This window comes from Lolium rigidum, chromosome 6 (assembly GCF_022539505.1).
Source record: "Lolium rigidum isolate FL_2022 chromosome 6, APGP_CSIRO_Lrig_0.1, whole genome shotgun sequence".
In the NCBI taxonomy this organism is placed as follows: Eukaryota; Viridiplantae; Streptophyta; class Magnoliopsida; order Poales; family Poaceae; genus Lolium; species Lolium rigidum.
Genome location: NC_061513.1, coordinates 289,123,820 through 289,131,921, shown reverse-complemented (window position 1 = coordinate 289,131,921; position 8,102 = coordinate 289,123,820).

The window sequence follows — 8,102 nt, the reverse complement described above, 5'->3', positions numbered from 1 at the left end:
AACAGAGGGAACCTCAAGAAGACCAGCACCACGAAGACGAGTCTCCTCAGCACGAAGCTCAGCAAGGACCTCAGAGAGCGGAACACGACCACGGGCAAGCAGCTGGGCCCGGCGCGGCTCAAACTCCTTACGGAGCCGCGACAAGAACTCAAAAACACTGAAACTCCAGATCCGCGCGCACAGTCTGACAGCAGGGATGGGTGGCACACACAGCTGTACGGAGAGAATCAAGCTGACGCCAAATAGCAGCACTCTGAGTGTAGAACTCATCAATAGTAGAATCACTCTGCTGAAGGGCATGCTCCTGGCGGACCACAGATAGGTAGAGAGCATCCCCAGATGGCTGATAGCGCTGGCGAAGAAAAGCCCACTGAGCAGCAGCAGTGGGAAGACCCATAAACTCAGCCGCATGCGAGGCGGAACACTCGGAGGTAAGAACAGCAGCGGCACGAGCATCCTCATCTATCCACCGAGTGTACTCGGTCGGATCCAGCCGGTAAGTCGCAACGACGGTAGAGTGGTCCTGGACCTTCCGGTCATAATCAGCCAGAGAAGTGTCATCAGCACTCTTGGCTGCATCCTTATCCGCCTGAGTAGCATCAGGAGCAAGGGCAACAGGTGGCGGTGCAACAGGCACCGTAGGAGCAACGGGGCGCGGCGGACAGGAGACCTCGCCAGAGAGCACACCCCCAAGACGAAGACTGCGCATGTGGACGCGCATGAAGGCAGCGAAATCAGGGTAATTCACGCCATCAAAGATCACCGGGCAGCGAGGGATCGCAACATAGCCCGAGGAAGACATGGCTCTTTTTTTCTCTTTTTTTTCTCAGATCGAAGTCAACTAGACGAGAAACGGGATCGAGACTGGAGGTGGCCGAGCGGGAGATGCTAGCCGAGCGGGCGCTGGAGGCGGCCGAGCGGGAACCTGGCAGGAGCGGGGCGGGCACATGGGGGAAGCGGGGCGACGTGTGAAGTGGAGGGCCGAATCGATCCGGCGCGTGGGGAATCGGCCGGGCGAGCGGGAGGAATCAGGCGCCGGGCCGGGCGAGCGGGAGGAATCGGGCGCCGGGAGGAATCAGGAGGCGAGTGGGAGCAGTGGAATCGGCCGGGCGGCGAGCAGATGCGTCGGGGCGGCCACGCAGCAGGGCGGGCAGGTCGGCCACGCACAGGGAGTAGGGCGGCAGGGGAGCAGAGCGGCAGGAAGGCCACGCGCAGGGGCAGCCTCGCGCGGGGGATCGAGTAGGAGCAACGGAATCAAGGCGGACGGAGTCGAGATCGGATCGGGATCGGGGAGAAGCCGGCCGGGGAATCAAGATCAGATCGGGGAGAAGCCGGCCGGGAACAAGTCTTCAGGAGGACCAATTTTGCTCTGATACCATGTTAGGGGCAATATGCTTGTTGTATTACCAGGGGGCCAAAGGCCACAATATATAGTACATGTACAGGTGCACATATGCAGAGAGCCCCCTAACATATGAGGAAACTACAATATACATATATATACATCTAACATCATAATCCCACGATCAACACCTTGGTAATCACCGCAATGCAAATGCATAGTCTTACCTAAGGTGAATGGAGGTAACCACTAGCCATGGGAAAAATCTTCATGTTAGGTTGTACTCCCGTGGCGTAAGTAGAGCGGGCAAAGAGCCCATCGGGCTACCTACCAAGATGTCGATCCGGCTCAAGGAGATTCAAACACGCACGCCTGGACATAGATCAGGTGACATGCACATTTTGCATGTCACGGTGACATGTGGCCTAAATCCAAATTTAAATATTGCAAAAAAATTTGAAAAAAATCATGCATGTTCACAACACATATTAAGATAATCCCGAGATCAAAATTCGAAACATACATCGAGAAACAAAAAAGAAAAATCTGTCATGAATAGTTCCCGAATTCAAATCTGAGTTTCTCTATACACTATTCACATCTGAGTTTCTCTTTTTTGTTTCTCGATGTATGTTTCGAATTTTGATCTAAAATTTTTAGGGATTATCTTAATATGTGCTATGAACATGCATGATTTTTTTCAAATTTTTTTGCAATATTTAAATTTGGATTTAGGCCGCATGTCACCGTGACATGCAAAAGTCTTTTGCATGCCACCTGATCTATGTCCCACGCCTCCTGGGTGTAGTGCGCTTGCCATGCCCGGAGCTGCCCACGAGGAATCATGTAGTCGCCTACGGAGTAATTGTCACCACGATCGGCAATAGGCACACCGTGGCCACTCTGGGATGCCACCAGCCGATCCAACAGGATGTGCTTTCTTTTCGTTTCTTGGGGACATGTACCAATATAGTACTTGGTTCCTCAGTTTGACCTCCCGTTTGCATGCGGCGCCCATACGGAGTAACACATATCATCTAACATGCATGACCGAGTAGCATGCATGCAAGTCAGATGTGCTGACTTTCTTTTAGAAGCATGGAATTCACATCATCCATGATGAGACGCACACATCCAAACAGCGGCTTCCACACGGATACTCAAGTGGCTTATAGTAGATTTTTTGCGTGTGTTCTAGGTAGGATTAGTGGTGGAAACGGATTCGATGTCGATTCGATAGTGCCACTTTCATATCCGTTTTCAGACTTTTAAAACGAATCTGAATGTAAATACAGAGATGACGAAAAAATACGGAGTAGATGTTGGACGAATTAGGATAAGGGTTGGATCTTTTCTCAATTCAGAACGAATATATTAATAAAAAATAATAGGCTCGTCTTATAGTGAGTGAGTCAAGTGTATGGTGATATAATACACAATAGTTTCAAGTTTAATCATAGAAAAAATATTTGAGAATTTGTTAGTTTTTTCGGATATAGGCTAACAATTTTATTCGGATATAGATATATATCATTCCATATCCATATTTGTTTCAAAATCCAATACCACATTAATTTTGTGTAATTGTAAAAAAATCTGAAGGTATTTAGCACATCCATTTTCATGTTTGTGCGAATTCAGATATTATTATAACCATTTCCATTTTTTAATACAAAGGTCAGATAATTCCAATCATTGCTACCCATTCTCACCCATAGTTCCAGGTGCATATACTTCTGCCTTCACAGCATGACTATTTACATAATCTCTTTGTGGTTTTGTGCTACGTACCAAAAGAAGCTGTGCTAGGTTGCTAGCTAGTACAGTGTTGATTCAGTGTGTGTGAGGCTGCTACCTACTACACTGGTCAAAGACGCAGGTGTATGCGAGTGAGTTGGCAAGGAGAGCGGCAGGAATAGCCCGGCCAGATGCCACCTCTGTCCACCGATTGCTCTCTTGGGGAAGTTCTCAACTGAATCCGGACACAAGGAAGACCCTGCACTAGGCGCCATCACTCGCGTCGCGGAGCCCTACTAATCCTCATCACTAGTAACTGCAAGCGACGTGGGGCCCTCTCCATGCTAATCAAATTACTCCCTCAGTTCCATACGGTTTGTTCTGATTAAGTAATGTGTTAAAATGACAACATCTACAATACCAAATGTATGTAATACAAAAGGATGTTTCATTGTAATTCTAATGTTGATTTGATATAGTAAAATCTTACTGTAATACTTTTTTACCATGCAACTAGGACCTGTGATGTTCAAACTTGACATCACACAAGCGTTTGATACCATAGACTAGGTGTTCCTGCTCAAGGTGTTCGCCAAGATGTGTTTTGGTGAGCTTGGCTTGGACCAAGGTGCTCCTCAATGGTCTGGCGGACCCGTTACCAATAGGCAAGGGGCCCGCCTCTCACCCTTGCTTTCCATGAAAATTATGGCGGTGCTTAACCGTATGCTCGAGATGGCGGGACAGGAGGGGATTCTTACAGACTTGAGGGTCAATGGGATACATCACCGCACTTCCATCTTTGTGGATGATGTGGCCACATTCATTCGTTCTACCCAGTTGGATCTAGCGGACTATGCCACTATAGTTGAGGACTTCGGAGTAGCCTATAGGCTGCGCAAAAACCTCTCGAAGTGTGTACGCATCTAATTCGTTGTGAGGAAGAGCACATCGCCTTGATGCAGTAAGAGTTGCATTATTTCTCCAAAAATCCTTCTCGTCCACTTATTTGGGGCTACCACTGGGCCTAATTAAGCCCACAGGTGCAAGGCACAGTGGATAGCGCCGCGAACAGGCTGCCAAGGTAGGGAGGTAAACTGATGAACCGGGGTGGGCGGATGGAGATTGTGAGATCCACTATGACTGCCATCCTGATCCACGCCCTGCTCTTGTTGGACGTTGGACGACGTCCATAGGATCTGTCGTGGATTAGTTCATACGAAAGGGGTAGGAAGGACGACAAGGGCAGCCATTGTCTAGTGGCGCGTGGGACAAGGTGAACAGAGGTATTGGAATTTCCAACCTCGGGCACTTGAATCTAGCATTATGATGTTGTTGGGCATGACTGCAAAAGATAGATTCAACAAAGCGATGGCTTGCACGGACAGATCCGACAAAGCCATGGCTTGCACTCAACATTCAGATTTTGCACCCATCTATGGGTATATTGAAGCCGCGGCATATACTAAGCTGGGAAAGGGATAGCTTCGACAAAGCCATCTCTGGGTGGACGGTTGGGTTCATGTCCGTAGGATCAAGGATATATATCGCATCCAACCTTTTGGTAAACGTACCCAAGAGGATAGCTCGGATTAGAACGATGTGAGATGGTTTGCACGGAGGTGCATGGTTGCGGGATTGTGGGCCGAACCTCGGCTATGAGGTTCTACGTGGGAGTTCTTCCTCCTGTGTGAATGCTTGCCCACCACACACCTCGATGAAGTGAGCGAGGACACCCTCCTCAAAAGGTGGGAACATGTTGGATGCTATTCATCGCGTGGGGCGTACAGAGCCATCTTCCTCGTGACCACCAAGGAGGGGAACTGACTCCTCTGACTTAGCTCTTGCTATGTTAGGCTAACTTAGCCGTTGGATAAAAAACCAGAGGTCAAGATTCTGTATTGTAGATGAAACACGGTGGACTTTGCACTGTACAACACTTTGGACCTGCACTGTTAGTAAGCACTGCAGACTCGAACTGTTCATGTACTGTATCATCAGATCTGAGCCATTCGCTTACGATCCAATGGTTAAAACCATGCCAAGTTAGGATATTGTAGCACCCTGACATAGCAAGAGCTAAATCAGAGGAGCCGGTTCCCCAATGAGGAAGGCTTCGACCAAAATTTGAGATCTTCTTCTCTGCAAGTGTGTCGCTTCTTCGCATGGCTTTGTGGCGTGCAACATAGGTTGGATGTCTAAAACGACCAGCTGTCGCAGACACTGCAACACCTGCTTCTGGGTTATGTGGTTCCCCCAAGAGGAAGTTCTGCACCATCAGGTTCTGGTGTGAGCTTGATCGGGTGTCAGAAGTCGGCATGCCTCTCATGGAGTAGTGGGTGTGCAAGAGGATTAGAAAAAAAAAAGTGAAAGGACCTGTGAACGGCTGTCATGCATCTGGAAGCTCCAAACAACGTGGTTTTCAATGCAGAGAGGCTGACGACTCACATCCAAATGATTAGAAGGGTGTATGAGGCGTGGAAGACGGTGTGCCTATTCCACAGTGAGGTCTTCAGTTTCCCGCAACCGTTTCCAACTTGAGAGTAGGCTTTAGAGTTGTCGCTTGGCACTCCTATGATATGTTATACACATTTTCAGAGTGTATTCTAGTATATAGGAAAAAATTACCATATAATTGGTCAAATTTTATAGAGTTTGACTTTAACCACTCCTTATATATGTAGTAATATGGAATGGATGCAGTATCTATCGTTTTCCATGCATGCTTGCATTGCCTTTTTCTACAAATATCTATCATTATCACATAGGGGCCGGCCGATGGAGTGGTCGTTTAGTAGATGGCACATGTGCATTTATCCATCGGTTGTTGGGTAGTCACAAAATGTGCGTGATCTTCTCTTGATCCGAAAGTGTTTCCATCGTATTCCATATGTTTGCACGAATTTTCTTTAAAATGTGTTTAGTCATAACATATTAACATATATACGCTTTTTTTCCAAACCACCTCACTCGTGCTCCATCTTTTTCCACCAAAAGCTGACGGACCTGTCCCATTCCTCCCACGTTTTCGGACAATAAAAGCTACGGCTAGCAACGACGATGGTGATGATTTAAACCACTCCCCCTGTAAAGCTGATACGCTAGCAACTAAATAAGGCTTAATTAACTTAACTGCTCGCTAGTTAAGCTCGTGCAGTAAGATCGACGCCGTATAATGCAATGGATGGAATGCATGATTGCATCCGATGCTATGCTTTCGCTGCAACGTACAGCCAGAATAAGCAAAGAGCCAGAATAAGCAAGTTTCGCTGGAACTACACAAACTTGAACTGATGCAGTGCTGCACGGTAATTAGAACAGATGGCTAAGCATTTGACGTGTTCACGATTTAAGAAGAGCTCGGACTTTTGTCATTGGCGTCGGCTGGATAACGACCAAAACACGTGGCGGCAGCACCCAAAAGCCACTACTCATAAAGATTATCAAAATCCGATCATAGTCCACACGACTTATTTCCAAAATCAAGTGATGAAAGCATGTAGCACATGCTTCTTGCTAATTAAGCATACGGAACTGATGTACATACGACAACTCCTATATGATATGCGTATGTACGATTGAGCATCTGGAGGTGTGCTGCCACCTGCTTCCTCACACGAAGGGTTGGATCTTGTGTTTCGTACACGGATCGGAGTGAAATTGTCGTGTGCATAGCAAGGTTCATAAGCATATGTGCCTCTCCACCTGTAAATTCGGAGTACATACGTATAACTATATTTTACTATGTTCGGACTGCGCGCATATTCCTCGAGGAACCTTGCCCAAAAATAAATGTATGTTCCAAGAGAAGGAAATGGTCTGCGCTCAAATCTTAAAGCACGAAAACGTGATGTTTCGCTCTTGTTAAAACATCGTGCGAAAAAGTTTGTTTATCAAGCACAATTTTGGGTAAGCTTATCTCTTTGTGGATATAAAATGATTAAATATATGGGCGTATCTACATCTCACTCAACTTAGATTTAACTAAATTTCAAGTCACATCATCCAAGTCTCGGTAACAACATGTTTGCATCCCTTGTTTTCGATAAAGTGCGCTTGACGGTGGGAGGGGGGCAACAGAGAGAAAGAGGGTAACTGGGAAGAAGGTAGGATGGTCGAGAGCTCACCCTAGGAAGTAGGAACGCTCGCATGCTCATCTAAGGCGTAGCGTGAGAGAGGGAAGCTAGCATGGACGACGATGAGCAGCCGCCAGAGCAGGGAAGACAGAGTTGATTAGCGCAAACTCGAGTATCCCAAGTAGATTCCTTGAGAGCAAACGAAGAGCACGACGAGGTGGAGCTCCTAGACATCTCAATGGAGCTAGGCCACCATGGGTGGGATCAATGTGTGCCCGTGACGGCCTCCACGACGTTGCCTGTGCCAACCTTGTCCTACGATGACACCCTTGATGACACGCTTGGTGTCGCGGATGCGAGCCACGCCTCCCTACACGTGGTGTCGGCCATGACACACTCCGGTCGTTGTCACGACGCTTGTGTCGGCGTACTGGTGGCCGGCCCATGCTATTGGATTAGTCAACATAGGAGGCCATGGTAAAGAGGAAACAAAATGGAGAAAGGAGTAGTACCGGTTGATTGGCTTTGACCGTTATCTAGGGCCACGTCAGTGCTGACAGTGATCCCATCCTATCAGAAAGACCGTTAGCACAAAAAATCCTACCGGTGGTGTTTTTTTGTCATGGTGTCAAAACTGGTGGCAATTTACGAAAACTAAAAAAAACAGCTGTTTTTTATGCAAAACCTTGAGTTGTCATAGCTTTTTGCTATTATCTGTAGGAAGAAGATTGGTTCTTATTAACTCAGTCCTAAGTAATATGGTACTGTATATAATATCTTTCTTCCAACAATCGAAAGGTGTCTTAAAATGATTGGATTAGTTCTGATCATGATTCTTTTGGCAAGGTGATAGCGAGAAAAAGAAATACTGGTTGCTAAGTGGACTATGGTTGCCCACCCTAAAGACCAAGGATGACTTGAAATTCATTACCTTCAGGTCAAGAACAGAG